This window comes from Cajanus cajan, chromosome 4, assembly GCF_000230855.2.
Source record: "Cajanus cajan strain Asha chromosome 4, NIPB_CcT2T_4, whole genome shotgun sequence".
NCBI classification, from domain to species: Eukaryota; Viridiplantae; Streptophyta; class Magnoliopsida; order Fabales; family Fabaceae; genus Cajanus; species Cajanus cajan.
The window spans coordinates 3,072,017-3,092,129 of NC_138520.1; positions in this window are offsets into that span (position 1 = coordinate 3,072,017).

The window sequence follows — 20,113 nt, forward strand, 5'->3', positions numbered from 1 at the left end:
AACAATAATCTATACTACACATTCATCCAACTATCAATGTTCACAGAGCCACACCATATACTACTCATGCATAAAGTGCAATCCACCAATCATGAAGCTAAACACCACACACTTCATCGTATTAACAATCATGCAATAAATACATTTCATGACAGATATTAATGCATATCAATCATCTAATGCGTCGTCACGCATACACCTAGGAGATCTCCCTAACAGTAGAGCAATATAAGTGACATCCCAATTCTACCGAAATCACCCCAACCATTTTCATGCCCAATGCGTCCGCTCGGTCACAGCTAAACAAGATATAAATCCTCACTCGAGTTTACTTGGACGATGTCACTTACACAATTGGAAGTCTGGTTCCACCGTCAGGTATAGCACAGCTGGGTACAGGCTTACCACGACCTTGGCATGCATTACCGAGTCACTAGTGGAGTTCGCCCACCGACTATCCACAAGGAACCACGCACCTTCCCGAGTACTTGGTTAAAAGAATAACCCTCGACCTCATACTCTACTCCAACACTAGCTAAGGACTTAGAGGAGACTCACCCAAACCAGTGGCCTACCTGAGCACCACTCTCACCCAAAACCAGTGGTTTATCTAAGCACCACTCTTATGTATATCAGTTACCTATCCAAACACCACTCTCAAGAGACTTTATGTGAGCTCTTCCAGTTCGAAAAAAATTCCCTTTCTTCAAGTCCAAGGCTAGACACATGCCATAAGGCATCACATGCAATAATGTATCATACATTATACATGGTCAATCCACCATCATGATCAATATCATCCTCATATGAACATATACACATGTCATATCATATTTAAACATTCATACATATCATTACCAAGCTTACATAAGAATCATACACCACCATACATCATATATCATACATACATGATCACACTTTAAACATGCATAAGCATCATTTTCAATCAAAATATCAAGCACACTCACGCCCGGCGTAGCCAGCTCGCGCCCGGCGCTTTTTTTTTTGTGCGCCCAACGTGGCTCTATTCACGCCCACCGTGAATTCATCTAGAAACTGCTTCTGATGAATACATGCCCGACACCAATAATATGCACCCGACATAAATTCATATAACAACTCCAAAACATCAAAAAATTTGCCCAAAACCTAAAAATCAGGAATTCCAGCCACGTTCAATCCATAAAACATAGCCCATAGGCTTCATACAACTCAAAAATAACCTCATATTCAACATGCACCCACCCGATGCATCAAAATCACCAAAAACCTCATTTTTCCCATACTCCAAAAAAATGAGAATTTCCTCCAATCCAGCCATGGATTCTCCAAATTCATGCATCAATTAAACTCACATGCAACCAAACAACATACATTCTAGCTTCCCTCACTTGTAGATTGGCTCAAGATAGCCAAGAACTGAGAAGAAGTAGAATTTCCTCCAAAGCTCAACCCATGGACTTTAATCCTCCAAAAACAAGCTTCCTAGCCTGAATTTCAAGAGAAGACAGAAGGAGTTAGTGATCTAGAAGAGAAGAAGAATCAAACAGATAAATTTGAGAGAGAAAGGAGTTCACTGTTCCAGAGTCCTTCTCTCTAAAACTTCTCTCTAGCTTTCTTTGAGAATGAACTTATGAAGTTCCTTTCTCAGAGAAATCCAAGTAATTTAAGAGACTATTGTCCAAAAAAAAAGGTTGAGTATCAAATGAGTAATCCCTTTATTAATAGTATAAATATAACAAATTTTGACTCCTTAACATTTTTTATCTACTTCCATCTCTGCGTGTAGTATTTCTATTATGAGAACAAGTGTCATTTGCCTACAAGGTGTATAGAAATTAGGGAGAAGTTAAAGAAATTAATAATTATGACAAATTTCAAATTAATGTGACCTAAAACTTTGAAGATGAAAATATGTATTTAGTATTTATTGAAAAAGTTGCTAAATCAAAATGAGGTATAGGTTATGATAGTTCAAAACACTTTTATAGATATTAAATAATATTTTTTATCAATGTAGTCATTTCTATTTCAAAAATGGTAAGGAAATACATATCAAAATAATTGAGATTGCAAAAATGAAGTTCTTAGTGGCGTTAACCAAAATTTTCAAAATGTAAGATATGTACCATATGTTATTGTCAATATCTTTTTACTGGGAGATGTGATAATATGATATTACAATGCTATAAATATGGTTTAAGATAAAGAAACTAAATGAACAAAATTGTCCAAATTTCAAAACAGTTGAAGGAGTAGAAATTTAAGATAAGTTATCTCACGATTTTGTAATCTTTATGATATTGTTTAGACTTATGGATTTTATAATTTTTTTTTATAATTTGTTACCTTTTTCTTAAAGTAAGAACATGATAATTTTATTTCAATTTTGTATCAGAAATTTAGCTTTATACACATAAATAACAGCCAAAAAAATAAAACTATTGTATATTGCATTTAAAACTTTCTGGGCGTGTGAATAACTGTGATGTGCATGGGTGAGTTTTCTCAACACGCACTTTTGATAATAGTTGAAAAATAAATTTCTAATTATTTATCTAAAGAACTGTTAAAACACATTATCCAATCAGGTCCATGATGGATTGGTCAATAAGAGAGTTAAACTAATCGACTTCATCTTTTAGTGAGTTAATAAAAAAATGTTTAATTTATTACAGATTAGTGGATTAAATAGACTGACTCGATTAATTTAAAAAAATTAAAAATCTATTTTTATCTATTGTCCAACCATTTTTTTTTAAATATTCTTTTTTAAAATTATTTTTTAAATATCTGTGTAGCCAAATTTATTTATAAAAAAAAACATGTATATATTTTTTCTTCTAATGTTTAGCCACACAATTTCTTTTTTTTTTCTTCCACAAAAGTAAATCCCTAACCTAGTAAATAACTCTCCCAATATAATATTTGGCTAAATAAATAAGTGAATTATAGATTTAAATTTTTTCTTGTGAGTGGGATGTGGATTTTTAATTTCTTTTTTATATAAGCAAATTATATATATATATATATAGTATTTATTTATTTTTTTTTATTTTTTTTTTGTGTGAGGAGACTCATGAGTTAGTCCGACTAACAAATTCAATCCGAATGAGATAAGTTCTTAATGGATTAAGATGAATTTCAACCATACTAAAATTTACAAATTCATGATAGGTGGATTGGACTCACGATTGAATGTTGAATTGTTAACGAGTGGCATGTATCCTTAATAAATATATTCTCTCATTAAAGGTATGTTACTGTAATGGTTTGCGTTTCTTCTCCCTGCTACCACGCATTTTGTGTTATTATAATGACAACATATTTAGACTCATTTAAAATAAGGATATGAGAATATATGTGTGTGTCAGTGGAGGAAATTTAGATCGGAATATAAAACTTGATAAGTATCCATTATAATAAAACTAGTTAAATAATTTTTTTATGCCTAAATAATTTTATTTAAATTCATAAAGAATCGAAACATTTTATTTTATATTTTTTTTATAATTTTTGATATTGAAACATTATATATTAGTACAAATAAAGTATTTTATCAATTTAAATTGAAATAATCTGGTATTTGGGTATAATATTTGAATCATAATTCCTTTTAAGGAAAATAATTAAAATAAATAAAAATCACTATTACAGTGTTATGAAATATTACATAGAACAAGCCTCCGCAGATATACAATATACAATGAAAATTGTACATACATGTACCCTATGTACTTTTATATATATATAAGAGAGATTCACTTACTCCAGGAATAAATCTATCTAAACTTATTTAATTCAATAATTCATGTTTTATACTATATATACATTATATTCTACATTATATTCTCTCCAATAGTTATTTTAACTTGTAAACTCTTGGATATCCAATCAAACACTAAAATTTGAGTATTGAGAAACAGAATCATTGATTCACCCTATTTTCTTTTTTCCGAAAAAGAAATATCAAATATGAATCACTAAATTAACCTGTTTATTTCTCTCCTTTTTTTTTCTTTTTAACATATTCAATAAAATCTTTCTTTTCTTTCTTTTTCCTAATTCTTAGTTCCTAACATCTTCTGTAATAGTTATTTTTTCAATCAATAATATTGCTTTGTGTTCTTCATTAAATCGGATTCCTATCAGAAAACCCAAAGAAATTTCTCTGTCAAGCGAACAACTTCCTCCCAACTGTAAAACAATGTATTTCAATTGTTCAGAAGAATCCTCATTCAGTTAATTGCACCCTATTTATATGCTTCTCCCTCTTCTCCCTCTTCTTGCTACATCTAATTATAGCTGTCATAACCAACTACTCAATGATCCCTCTTCCTTCCAGAGTAAGCTTTCACTTGTGTAACCTCTTGGTTCCTTAAAAATAGTGGGAAATAATTATATAGTATTTTTTTTTATCTCTGTATGCATGGGGTATACTCGACAAAATATGATACTAAACACAATAGGAATGAACCCAAAAAAAATTAACCTGTTTATTATGCATTTGCAATATTATCCTTCCAAAATTCAATCTTAACGCTTGCTTATCCTATAACAAAAGCAAAAATAATTTCTCTTTAACTTCAAATTTGTTTATTATTTAACTTACTAATATATATTTCTTCTTTCTTCAATCCTTCTTTTATTTTTCTTTACCCTTTCTTTTATCTAAAGAAAGTGTAAAGATTTGATTGATGCTCGCAAGGATATCATCATTTCAAATTCAAAATCTAAACCCTTAAAAAACAAACGAAAAAGTTGTGCCTAATAATAACATCAGGGTGGAAGAGGAACGTCCTTTTACACGTTACAAACTTATGTAAATAGTATATTTTATAGTAGCCCATGTCCACTTTGCTTGGAATTAGGGCCTATTCAAGCAGCATCTCTATAAACTCATTCTTCCATCTTCACATGATTACATTCTCCTCCTACTTTTATTTGACCATTGGATTATTACTTGGACAAACTGAACTGGTTACGATTTTACTTATTTTGCCATGAACAAACGGAACGGACAACATCGATGTGCAGAGTAGGAGGGTATCAAAATTGAGAGTCAAAAGACGCATGTGGTGAGTCCTGTAATAATGAGATGGTCCCTATAATTAAGGCTAATTCCTAGCACTCTGCGAGTCGTACACTTGTACCAAATTAAATTCAAGGATTTGACTCGCACAAAAAGATGGCTGCAAAATACATAATATGTTCATAGACCATAGCTACTAGCTGTAGCATGCACAGAACACAACAGAAGGGACTCAAACCTGCAACGGAAGTTTGAGGGGCCGCCACTAGTGTAAACAGTGAGAACAAAGTGACCCTGCTGTCGTGTAATTTTACACAAACCAATCACATTTCCTATCAGAGTCATCATTACGAGTAACTTTTTTTAAAGGTTGGTAAAATTTAATTTAAACTACAAAACAAAACTAAGACATGCATTTAATTTTATTAATGGATTTCACAATATATAGTCCCATTAATATTGAAAATTTTGTTCCGAAAGTAAAACAATGAAACCCTACCACACTGTCAGCAGCATATTACAAGAATATTTTCTGCACAAGAAAAACACAAATTCAAACTGCAAGTACTCCAAATAAAATTGTAATTTCAGCTTTACAGGTTTTTACCCTCTATTAAAAGACAGCTGCAAAACTAACAGAAATTTTCAAGTCCGGGGAACGAGGGGATTGACCCGCTCCAACATGAAGCCAAATTAATAGGGTGTACGAGTAAAAACAGAGACAAACGAGTAAGATGAAAAATGAAAGAGACAAGGAAAGGTAAAAATCAGGTATCAGAGAAAAAAATTATATCTTTAACATGAAGCTTCGAATTCGGTATGGCAAAGTCCAACGCTAGCCATGAACAAGTAAAATTGTACAAAACTCAAAATCAATATTCCTTCGACCAAAAGACCATAACTCATGATCCAACTAAGGAATGAGAAATGGAGACAAAGTAGGAAGTCAAAAACAAGAAAAGAGAATAGTAGATTAGTGTTATAAGTCACCTGGTAATGGGATGACTGTTACTGACTTTTTGCCTAGAAATGATTTTATATTTATTTACCCCACGAACCACGAAGGAGTGTGGTAGCTAGTGGTGGTAACTTTTTCATTGTATTGAATTGAATATAAAATGTTAATGTCAGACTTCAATCATGAGCCTCCCTAACGTTCAGTGAGGGCTCATAGCGTTGTTGAAATGTGTATCCGGGAATAAGGAAGGGTCGGTCATAATTTAATGCAAGTAGTTAATCTCTATAGTCTGTGCTACCTGCTATTGGATATGCAAATCAAGATTACTAAAACCAAAGCGTCAAATTTCCAATCACAAATCGGCATTGAGAAGACACAAACAGTAATGAGTGGTGACCATGCATGAAGATAAAGCCATGGATGCTGAAATGACCTAGCGCAGCTAGCATAACAAGGCAAGATAAGAAAATGGTCATTGCCCAAGAACCTATAATATTTAAGAACAAAGAAAAAGAAGCAGAAATCTTTACTGCATGCACTCTCCAGCTAAATTAAGTATTCACGCCTGAAAAAAAAAACTTCAGTTCTTAACAATGAAAGCTTTGGATATCCAAAATAGAAAACTATTCAGTTCCCGCTCCTCCTAATTAAAGCGATGCAAAACAGTTCCAACTTAAAAAAAAAAAAAAGTAGAAACCCTAGACCCCACATCAAAACAAGCATAAACAACGTCAAGAGAAAAAATAAATAAATAGAAAGATCAACCATTCGTTAGATTGAAAGACTAAGAAACATGGGAAGAGAAACAAGAAGGGTATCAAATGTTAACGGAAACATAGGGTTTCCCAAGAACGGAGTGAAACTCAAATTTAGGGTTTACAACACCAGGCAAGAACCCTTTATGTCTGATCCGGGTAGGAACCTGCAGAAACAAAAACATGAAAAATAATAATAATAAATCGACATTAGCGAAGTAAATAGCACGAAACAACATGGTATAAGAGCATTTAGATAAATAAAAAAAAATGAAAATGATACATATCACGGAGGTTTTACAAAGAGAAGCGAACACAGCTCTGTTGGCAGTATGTCCACCTCCGCGAACGAACGTGGCTAAAGTGGAAGTGGAGGTGGACAGAATGCCAAGAAACTGTGTGAGCAACGCTTTGTTAAACCGACGTGAAAAGCGTTGAAACATGGAGGAAGAGATTGGGATTTTGTTTTGGGTACAAGGGAGGGGAAAGCATGTATTTAAGATGTGACGGAGCATGAGAATAAATAAGAGAGAGAGTGAGAGAGAGAAGAGGTGGGGGTGATTATTGTTTACTGTAATTAATTAATTAATTAATTTGGAGTGAAGTGATGGTTGCAGACTCAAAAAGATTTGATATGCAATGAGATTGGATGGTTCATTCCTGAGAAGGCATATTTAGAAAGATCAAAGGATCATCATGGTTGTTCTTCACCCTTCCCTCGTTCTTGATGAAACCCATCAATCTACTCTTTTACCTCCCCTCGATTCTGATGCCCACTTCACTCACTTGGATCTATCTGCTCAACCCTTCAACACTTGACCATACCATGCCAACTCTTTTTTTCTTTTCTTAGATATATCAAATGTGTTTTTTAATATATGTTATTATGCACTCGTAACTCAACTATTGAAATGAGATTTAACGTGATTGCACTTTAATAAGTATAACTCAAGTATAAATTTGGGTGTCCAGATCTATGACCCAAGTGTAAATTTCAAATTTCCTTAATTAGATTTTTAACCTTTTCTTGGTCTAATGTTGATGTATAATATTTATTTTATAATGAGATGTTTTATATCATTGATATATATTTTTCTTAATTACTATCATATTAGAATAATTAAAATTGTTATATTATTTGTTTTCTTATCAAAATAATTTTAAAAAAATATATTTACTATTCTAATTTTTTATCACTTTACCTTTTAAGCTTAATGGTTCACCCATATCATCCGTTTGATATAATATATATTTCTCTTCCATTAACATTTAGAAAAAAAAATATATCAAGATAAATCATCCGTTTGATGTATTGTATATTTCTCTTCCATTAACATTTGGAAGAAAAAAAATATCAAGATAAATTCTGAACTTATGTAAGGAATTGTAAAATAAAACATCAAGGAAAAAGATAATAAATAAAATTTATTGAACAAGCTAGTAGGAGATTGGTGTAATGAAATAAGCTAGAGTCTTATTTAATAAGGTGTAAGATTGAAGCTCCACTCATTTCTTAGAAGTGGAATAAATAGAGGTACTTTTATAACTCTTATTTTTTTTTTTCTCTTCCTAAAAAAATATGAGGTTGGGAGAAGAATAACAAAGGTAGATAAATCCCAAGTTTTCATGTGGAATATTGAAATAGAAGAAAAAAAAACATTTTTAACTAGCAACTGAAATTTTGAAACGTTATTTGGAGTAATTTTTAGAAAATGACAAAAAAAATACCGGATCAAAATATTGCATGTATTTTCTATAAGAAATAATTTTGTTTAAATTAGATAAAGTTATTATGAGTGACAAAAATTTTCATCAAAATATTTAACATGATTGTATAATTTCATTAACATCATTAATTAAGTTAAAACAATTCTACTCTATTAATTTATGTGTTTAATGGTAAACACGTTTTTTACTTAAATAAAGTACGTTTTTAATAATTAGCTCAAAAATGGTTGCCAAATGAATTTCATGTACTTATTCTTTTAACAAACTCTTTAAGGTAGGCAAATTTATTTAGATACAATTAAGTTTACATTATTGAACATACTTATAATGAATACTTAAATAAATCGTTTAACTGAAAAAAAAAATATGCATCTAAATGTCTGCCGGAGTAAAAGTAACTATTAAAAAAATATTTTTAAATATCCTATTAAATTAAAAAAAATAATAATAAAACAGTGATTTAGAAATCAATAATTTAAAGTTTATTTAAAAAAATCATTAAAAGCGTGTATTTTTTTTACACTTTAAAAATACTTTATATCTTTGTTTTTACAATTAATATTTTATAAAATAATATGATAAATATAAATTTTATAAGAAGAAAAGTAATTTTTGCATACTCAATTTTTTTTTTATGAATAATGATTGATGAATACCTTTCAACTTCAAACACTTAGCTAGTTCCTATGATTTCTATATTTCTTTTCCAATTATGTTATATTCTATCATGTACACAATTTTCTCCTTCTCTTTCTCTCTTATGTTTTTTCTTTCTACATGTCAAATATCTCTTGGATGGCGATAAATCAGTTTTCAATTTGTATTCTCATTGTGTACAAGTGTTTAGGTGTTGGTACACATCTAGTGTTTGCCCAAAAAAGGCCACAAGCACGGATAGAGATCATAATGTCAACCCTATTTTAAATTTTATGGTCTCTTTATATTTGACGTGGCTGAAACAATAAGGTTTCAATAAAGAGGTGATTATCTTCAATTTTCAACCAATATTTGTATTATATTTACAAAAAATAATTAAATAAAAGTATATTTAATGTACTGTAAATAATAAAATATTTAATATTTTCTCTACTTAATAAGTAAACAAATTAGCAGAAAGATGAAGAGGAAATATTTTGAAATTTTTATTTTTCTCTTTAAGAAAAAATTTAGGCACGACGGAGTAATGTTCTTTTTTTGTTTTCCTTGGGTGCAATATAGAGTGATGTTACATCGTATAAAAAAAAACTTGATAAATCATCTATTACATTTTAATATTTTGTAAAGAAAATATTAAATATATAAATGCATCTAATGTTTTAGAAATATAATAAGTATTTAATACTTTCTCTATACAGTGATAGTAAAAGAAATATTATATGAAAATTTAAAATTATTTGAAAGAATGTCTTAATTTTTTACTTAAAATTAAAACTTTATTTGGATATCCTCCTACTGAAGGCTGGCATTAAAATTTATACTAAGTGTGAAGAAGAAAATTGATTTTAATTAAATAAAAATACTAAATACAATTGTTTAAAAAAAAGAATCCATTCAGTAAATGCTTTTTATTTAAATCTTGTCTTCATTAACATATTTTTTTTAACAACAATTGAATTATTAATATATACATCTTGAATCCATTCTAATAAAAAAAACACTATTATAGCAATAAACAAACAAATAATATTATAGTAATATTATTAAAAAATGGCATATGTTATTAATATATTATATATTGTTAGTACAATTCATCTTACCCTTAATTGAAACAACTCTTGGCTTGAGATAAAATCTATTTATATTTTTTATGTAGTTATTAAAATATTCATCCTATAAATTTCTATCAAATTATGTGTGTGGATTAATGGATATATGTTAGGGTATTTATTACTGAAGAAAATGATTTTGTTAAAATGAAAGTAGTAAATTCTGATCATTTAATACATAAATCATTAAAATTAGTTAAAATTGCATAAAATTTATATTTTAATGTTAATAAATTATAATAAAAAAATAATTATTTTTTTTCTTCACGATAACAAGAAATCAAGGAAGTAATTTAATTTTTTAAAACCTTACGTAAGCTGATTTAATTTGTTTGGTTTACATAGTAAAAAAAGAGATAGGACATAGAATATGGAGGCCCCAAACCTACCTTTTCATTTCATGGATGAGAGTGGGACCTACCTCCCACTACTTCAGAATCCAAAGTATCTTCTGTTCAACTCAATTCAATAACTTAAAAAATTTCAGTTAAAGAAAATGTTTTTGACCTATTACATTAGACAGATAGCAAATATCCCCTTTGATGGTTTTGGTCATAAAAAATGTAAAAAGAAATTGTCAATATCTATAACAACTATATTAAAAATAATAATAAGATGTATAAATAATAGTTGTAATATATTAAAAATAAAAAATAATTATTATTTTATAATAAACTCAGCATAATTGTATAGCCATAATAATAGTAATATTTTACTAGCAAACCAAACATACTATGCTCTGTAACTGCCTAACTGTACACTTTTCTCATAAGAGGTTCCTTTTTCCATTGAATAAATACAGAGTGACACAACGAAAGAGATATGATTTAATCTTTCCTTTTTGTCGTCCGATACGTCGCACTCATCACGCCCACAAGCACAAAACCACGCCCTTGGAAAAACTCACCAGCTCATACAAACCCCAATATAATCAAAAGAACAAACTCCCACACAAATAATTACCATGCATTTATGAGACCAACCCATTTTACTTGCCTTATTTATTGCTTCAAATCTAACCCCCCAACTATCGTCTACACCCAATTTAATTTTTTCTTTCACAATTTCGAAGTTCAAACAAGAAACACAGAAGAAATCAGGATCCGTTGTTCCCAGGAACATACACATCCACTGCGACCCATGAGGATGACTTTTTCTTAGTCTAAGGTGTCTCATCTCCGTTTTATTAGTCTGTGAGGTACAGAACAGTTGGCCTGCTCAATTGCTGTCAGAGCTATGATTAAATCATTGGAACAATGCAAAATTTCAAACACTTCCTATTACTACCTTTCTGTTATATGTTATTAGCTTAAGGAAAAAAAACAACATTTTTAATTTAAATATTACTTCAATTGTTATTTATAACATTTAATATAAAATATTTATTTATTTATTTATTAATTATTAATTTTAATTCATAATATTTATTTATTTATTTATTTTTTAAATTAAAATATTCTTAATTATAATATTTTCTCTTAATTCAATAAAATATATTTATTATATATTCTTTATATAATTGATTAAAAGAGTAATTAATATTAATTATAAAAAATAAATAATATAAAAATATGTACATTTATTTTAATTAATTAAAAGAAAAGTAACTATTAATTAAGAGAGAGAAATATTAAAGTAGTACAAGAATAATTTAAAAGAAATATAAAAATAAAATAAATTTATTATTATTAATTAGATTAATTATTATTTTTAATTTTGGTGAATTGGATATTTAAATCTCATATAAAGGAAATTTGGAATAGATCAAGACAATCAAACTTTAAATATATATATATATATATATATATATATATATATATATATCATATCTATTATATAAAATTAAAACCTAAATCTAGTTTATTATTTATTATCATGAGTTCTTTTATAAGTTCAATATGATATTTTTGAAAGCTTGATATTAACTATTAAATTATTTAAAATCTTATTTTACATTAAAGGTATTAAATATGTTAATTTATTAATTTAAATAAATCAACATTTATTTTTAAAATATACATGTAATTTTTTTTATTTATGTAATAAAAAATAGTTTAATATATTATTATTTATGTACACTCATGCACATGTGTATTAAAAATAATTTCATAAAAAAATTATAAATATATTTTATGGTTTATTTAAAATATTCTAAATAATTAATCATACATTTGAAGAAGGAGATGATGAAAAAAAATTAAAGTAAATTTTTAACTTTCAAAATGTCTTTTATATGCTCATCATTAGTCCATTTTTTTTATCTTTCATCATGTTGTTTATTTCTCATTTACTCTTTATTTCTCTTTTCATATTTTACCATTTAATATAATGATTTGATTTGGTTACTTCATTGTACGACATACTTACTGGTAGCAAAAAACATCTCACTTAATATTATAGACAAGTAAATACTAAAACATGTATTATATTACATGTATATAAAACAAATCAACTAAATAAATAGGTGCAATATAAATGTAATAATCCAATAAATATAAATTACACATCTTAAGCTGTTGGCCAAACAATTACATTTGTCTACCAATATTAGGTAGTCAACAAAATATCCTCCAGCTCATGCATCTTTAAGTGGCCTTCACAATCTACACATTATAAAAAAATGCGCAAGGGTAAACTAGAATAAAAAATAAACAACATATATACAACATATGAACATCACATCAACAACTCATATTTAACAACACAACAATAGTGCATCACGATATATAACACAAATTAATACAACAACTTTATATTCAATACTACAACACATTTCATCACAATCCAACACAAACATATGAACAATACAATCAACTCAATACATTGTATGCTTACACACGACAATAACTATATATGTCGTCATGCATTTTAACTAGGAAATCTCTCACAACTACTGGATTCAATGTTTTCACCACCTTAATCATAACAATACAACTTAGAAAAGGATTGAGAAAAAAAAGATAATAGGATTAAGAGAAAAAGAACTTTCGAACAAAAAACTTTCTCTTTGAAAAGTTAAAGGAAATAATTTATGAGACTCTATTCAAAACAAAAACTTTATATATTTTCTCATTCGGGATCAAATTGAATTTCTATTTAAAGAAACTCTCTCAACACTACTAAAACTCTAAAAGAATTCACAAATTTCAAATATCTTAACACAAACAATTCAACTTAATAACATAAAACAATTTTATCACAATTTATAGTGTTACATTTAAATTTTTTTTTCCTCTTCTTATTTATGTGATTTCCATCACAATTCTCACAATTTTAAAGTGGACCAATATCACTTCTCTATCTCTATAATGTCACTACTTTATCTTTTGTGTAAAAAATCATCAATCACTGTAACTATTTTTTTTTTTTTCATTTGTAACCTTTTAAACGTAGGATTATTCTATAATAGCAAATGTTGGCTTTTTACATAATTAAAATAAAGCTTAACAAAAGTTATAGTAAAAAAAAATATTCTTTCAATTCTTTTATTTTTTATAAATAACTGAACATGTCTTAAATTGTTACTTTACTGTTTAGATACTTGTGCGAGTATAAAATCAAATATGCTTCCTATTAATTTTTAATGTATGTTATTCCTCTATATTAATACAAAAAATGTATAGATATTTACATTATAAAAATATTATTTTTTTCACATCATTAGTTTTTATATTTAAGGATTTTGTACACTTCTTAAAAAAAATATTATTAATAATATTATGTTATAGTTAAAGTTAAAATATATTTAATACTAGTATGTTATTTAATTATTGCACATCAAATATGTATAAAGTTTATTTATTAATTGTCAAATAAAGAAAAATATAAAAAAGTTATTAATATTATTTAAAATGGGTAAAATATTTTTAAAAAAAGTTTAAAACATAAAAAAAAATTATGGTTTCAAGAGAGAATAATAAAATGTTTAATATTTTTTAGTTAAATTAAACTTATTATTTGTTATAAAATTTTGTTCTATACAACTCTTTTTTTTTTTTTGAAGTAGAAGAGTAGCTGGCTTGCTACCACCAACAGCTACTAGTCTCTCGATCAAGTTCGGATTTTTTTAAACAAAACTGAAAGTGTAATATTACAAGTATTTTTTGTTTACTGAAATTTAATTAAAATTAGGGTTAAATATATTTTTAATTAAAATTAGGGTTAAATAGATTTTTAATCTTTCAAATTTATAATAAATTTATTTTTATCTCTCAAATTTAAAATTATTATCTTTAGTCTTTGTAATTTTTAAAATCTTATTTTAATCCTTCAGACCACTAATAATATTTAAAAATGACATGTTGAGATAATAATGTAATATCAACTGAATTTAATATGATATTTTCACTAATAAAATATTAATAAATAAATTTTATGTAACAATATTTAACAAATTTTCTAATAAAATTTGAGTATAAAGATCAATATTTTTTAAAATTATATTACTAAAAAATATTAATTTTAAATTAAAAGAATTAAAAAATTATCTTAAATTTAATAGATTAAAAATATATTTAAATCATAAAATTATTTAGTCTTTGATGATATATGCATTATAACTTAACATTAAATGTTAAGATAAATTACTGAAACAATTTTTAGCAAGAAAAGTTAAAATAAGAATGAATTATAAAGAGAGAAAAAAGAAGGAAGAAAGGTAGAGAGAAAAAAAATAATTTAATTTAGAGAAATTGACTTGAGAAGATAAGAAGAAACAACTTTGGAGTCCACTTTGAGTTTAGTCTTTCAAAAAGGTACATGCGCTTTGTTCCCTGCCCTTAATGCGGGGTAAGCGTCAACTTTTATTCCCTTTATTGAAAGGCATTTTTAAGGGATGGTGCAACAGTGGGGACTCAATTTCGATTTCACCACCTAATATAATGGGGGTGTCCAAGGTATAACGTTAGGACGACATAAACAAAAAGGCAAATAAAGGGTGCTTGCCTTTTATCGTAACTCTTCCTGCATCAAGATTTTACTTTTGGGGCACAAAAGTTTCATAGTAATGAAAATCGTTCCAAAGAACCACTCATTAGCCTATTAAATATGCAGACTGGGTTTATTAGTGGTCGAATATATAACAAAGCAATTTAAGAAAGAGAAATATTACCTATATACAAAATATTAGCTAGGGACTTGCAAAGACTCCACTTAATTTGCAGAACTCGATGCAGAGGAACTCAATATTCTTCATGATTATCATCCAGCGAGCAACTATCAGGCAATGCTCCAAATCTTGAATGGTGCGTTTGATAGAGATTAAAGAAATAACTAAAAATTAAAATGGAGAGAAATAAATAAATAAAAAATAGAGAGAGAGAAAATGGTGGATAAAAATAAATAAAAGAAAGAATTTTTTTTAAGAGATAAATGAGAAATAATATTGTATATATTTAGTAAGATAGAAAGAAACATGTAAGAAATAAAATAATAAATAAATAATATAGTTGAAAATAAAAAATAAAAATATTTTTATTAATTGTTTTTTATTTAATCATTTAAATGAAAAAATTATATAACTAAATAAATAATATTTAGAAATAAAATAAATAATTATTTAAAAGCAAGTAAATAAATTTAAAGTAATATTTTTAAATTAAAAATTAATTAAAATAATAAATTTAAATTAAGTAAATAAAATAAACATTTAAAATAAATAAATAAATAAAATTTTAAATTTGTATTCAAATAATCAGGATTCTATTCGAATGAAATTTATGTTTTTAAAAGAAACGTATTTGAATAAAAGTTTTCTATTCGAATGAAATTTGTTTTCGAAAGAAACGTATTTGGATAAATGTTTTATTTGTTTAAATAAATAAATAAAATCTAGTAAATAATGATTTTGTTCAAATGTGAGTGACTATCATTTCTGTGAAAAAATAAAAAATCTTACATTTATTTATTTATTTGACATATTTCTTCCTTGTTATTTCGACTCTTTCTTTCTGATTTCCTGGCTATTTCGTTCGTAATAAACGAAGTGCAAATGATATGCCATTACGTTGCACATTTTCTACTTTAAAAAATTCTTCCCAAATATATATATATATATATATATATATATATATATATATATATATATATATATATATCATCTATACATTGTTAGTGTAAAATTTTTTACACTAGCAGTCAATCATAACTGTTAATAATACCTTTTTTATTTTAATTTAATTAAATGAGCCGATGAAAAGACACTAGTAACATGATTAACTGCTAGTGTAAAAAAATTTTACACTGGCAGTGTATAGGTGATTAACTCATGTATATATATATATATATATATATATGAGGAGGGTTCAAACAATACCGGTGTAACTTTTACTAAATATTACACCGCTCAATAACTTTATATTAAATGTGAATTTTGAAAATCCAACCGTTAGATAGAAAGTTCATATCTCTTAGAGTATATATGTCAAATTTTGTTATAATTGAACAACAACTTAAAGGTAATCAAAGTTTTCATATTTTAGTATATTTTGAAATGTATATATTACGTCAATTTTATTTTATGAGAATGAAGTATCAAATCATCTTAGATTAATATAAAATTTAATATATATGATCTAAGAGATATAAACTTTCAATTTAACGGTTGAATTTTCAAAATTCACATTTAATATAAAGTTATTGAGCGGTGTAATACTTAATAAAAGTTACACTAGTGTCGTTTGAACCCTCCTATATATATATATTTTTTTTTAATCTCTATAAAATTAATAAATTTTGATTTTGCTTCTTATAATTTTTTATTCTTATAAAAAAATTATTATTTTTAGTCCCTAACTTTTATGTGATAATTTTTAATTATTAAAAAATTGAGTAATTATCTTATATGTTACATTACTAATATCACATTGGTATTTAGTATTTTTAAAAAAATTATAAATTCTTAAAATAAATATTATTTATCTACCTTTAAATGATTATTAAGGATTAAAATAATGAAATAAAATTTTGTAAGGATAAAAATTAAAGAAAAATATTTTACAGAAATTAAATTTAAAATTTACTTATTTTACTATAACCAAAACCAATGTTGATAAATTTTAGAAGGATGAAAAATAAAGAATTTTTTATAAAGACCAAAAATAAGAATTATTTATTTACGAGAACTAAAAATATAATTAAGTTTATATATATATATATATATATATATATATATAAATAATGTTCTAATTGTTGAAATAATGATGCTATTGGGCCAAGCACTTTGTCCCAATTGAAGGCCCAAAGACTGGTGTTAGGTGTACCTGCAACGAGGAGGTTTTAAGCTCGAAGTCCGCTAAACCATGAATATGGTTTTCATGGATTTTGTTAGAGAGGGATAGCTACCGCAAAAAATTATGAAGATTAATTTATTATTTTTTTTCTTTAAGCAGGAGTCCAGGAAGTACATGGACTCAATTAATCTCCTCTTTTACCACGTTGGTCCACTCAGGTATAAAATAACACCTTAATTCATGAATTCATTCTTATGTCAAATTTCAACAATTAGTTAAACCATAAGTGCGAAACTACTTATATCAATGGCTTTTAATTATTACGATTAAATTAATCTGAAAATATTATATTATATTACAGAGTTATTGTATTATATAGGATAATGAATATATTTTGATATTAAAAATTAATAATTACGACACGTAACTAAAAGTCTTTTATATAATTATGTATCTAAATGAATAGTTATATATATATATATAATATTAATTAATTTTTAATTTATCTTTTCATAAATTATTCAACCATTACAATTGTAGCATTACACCTTGAGATCTTTTTTCATGGTTAATTTAAGTTTAGTGTTTGGTTGAAGAAGAGAGAGTTGAAAATCTTTGATTGTTGAATCCTTCTTTTCTTTTCTTAGATCCTCTAGAGTCTTAGAGTGGTGTTGTTAAATTAGGTTTGTAATTCAAATTATGACTTTTTTAGTGAGTAAAATCTAAGTTGTCAGCATTGGTTCAAAATGTTACAGGTTTTATAATTTTTAATTTAGTAGATAGAATTAAAACTTTAGATTTTCATAAGAGTTGTAAATAATCTTATTATTTTTCATATGATATAAGGATAAGTTTGATTATAGTAGTATAACATATGTTTTGATTAACATGTTTTCATTAATTGTGAAAATCCTAAAAACAAGTAAAAACAAGAGTTTTGTAATAAACACAAATAAATATATATATTGTATTGATCTTTGTCATTTTTAAGTCAATAAAAATAATAAAAGAGTTGTAGTAGGGAGTCTTTATCATTTTCAAATTAGTAAAAAAAGTAAAAGAGTTTTGTTGCAAGTACATTACTACTCAAACCCATTGAATCTTATTATGATTAATTTAAGAAGAGTTTCTCCATTAAAATAAAAAAAATGAAAATAATTTAAAATAAATTATATATATATATATATATATATATATATATATGTTCTTACCGGAAATCTGCTGTAGAGCTGATCTGTCAGGTAAGATCGGTGAGCCTCCTTCACAGGTACGCTGGTGCTCCAAGATGGGGGTGGTACCTGCCAAAGAGACTCCGATGCTAAAGTTAGTGTTTGTGGGAGTATGAGTCTTGTATAAATAATGCACGTACCTTTGTGTGAATTAGGGTTGTGTTGGGCCTTGGGCCTGAGATCTGTTATGATCTGATTAGATAGTAGATCTCGTCTGGAGCGAGATCCCCGAGATCAGTTATAATCTGATTAGATTGCGGATCTCATCTTGAGCGAGATCTTCGAGATCAGTTATGATCTGATTAGATTGTGGATCTCATATGGAGCGAGATCTCCGAGATCAGTTATGATCTGATTAGATTGCGGAACTCGCTTAGGCCGAGATCTCCCAGTGCGTGCCCGAGGTTATTCCACGCTGTGATACCGAGCTCGAGCTCGGCATGGCAGTACAGATAGTAGCCCCCCGAGCTCCGAAGACCGTAGGTCGAGGAGTTAAGTCCGAGCTCATCAAGTGGTTGTGGCCCTTCGCGTACATCTGCCTGTCGAGATGCCATGTGTCATAGCCGTCACCTCGTTCCCATAACGCGTGGGTGGCGCGACGACAAGATTGTATTTTTATTTGTTTTGATGGCGTGGCCTTTTTGGGCCGATGTGGTGTTCCGATGTCCATGTTTCATGGTCGAGCTGAGGAGCTCAGCAATAATGAGCTTACTGCTTGGTTAGGCTGGTAAACCATTGACCGAGTCAGCAGTTTGGTGAAGGACAAGTCGATAACTCAGCTGGCCAGTACACTTGCCCCCCAAGCACCGAGTGATGTAAGAGCAAAGGGGCTTCTGAGGAGTTTCCAAATTTGTTGTTTAATTGAAGGTTCAAATTCAGCCTTGTTAAGTAGATGTGATCTCAAGGTTCGGACTCGACCTTGGCATAATAAGGTTCGTACTCGACCTTGGTTAAGAAAACGTAATCTCAAAGTTCAGAAACGACCTCGGCATAACAAGGTTCGAATTCGACATTGGTTAAGAAAATGTAATCTCAAGGTTCGGACTCGACCTCGGCATAACAAGGTTCGAATTTGACCTTGGTTAAGAAAATGCAATCTCGAGGTTCGGACTCGACCTTGGCTTAACAAGGTTCGGACTCGACCTTGGCATAACAAGGTTCGTACTCGACCTTGGTTAAGAAAATGCAATCTCAAGGTTCGTACTCGACCTTGGTTAAGAAAATGCAATCTCAAGGTTCGGACTCGACCTCGGCATAACAAGGTTCGTACTCGACCTTGGTTAAGAAAATGTAATCTCAAGGTTCGGCCTCGACCTTGGCATAACAAGGTTCGTACTCGATCATGGTTAAGAAAATGTAATCTCAAGGTTCGGACTCGACCTCGGCATAACAAGGTTCGAAATCGACCTTGGTTAA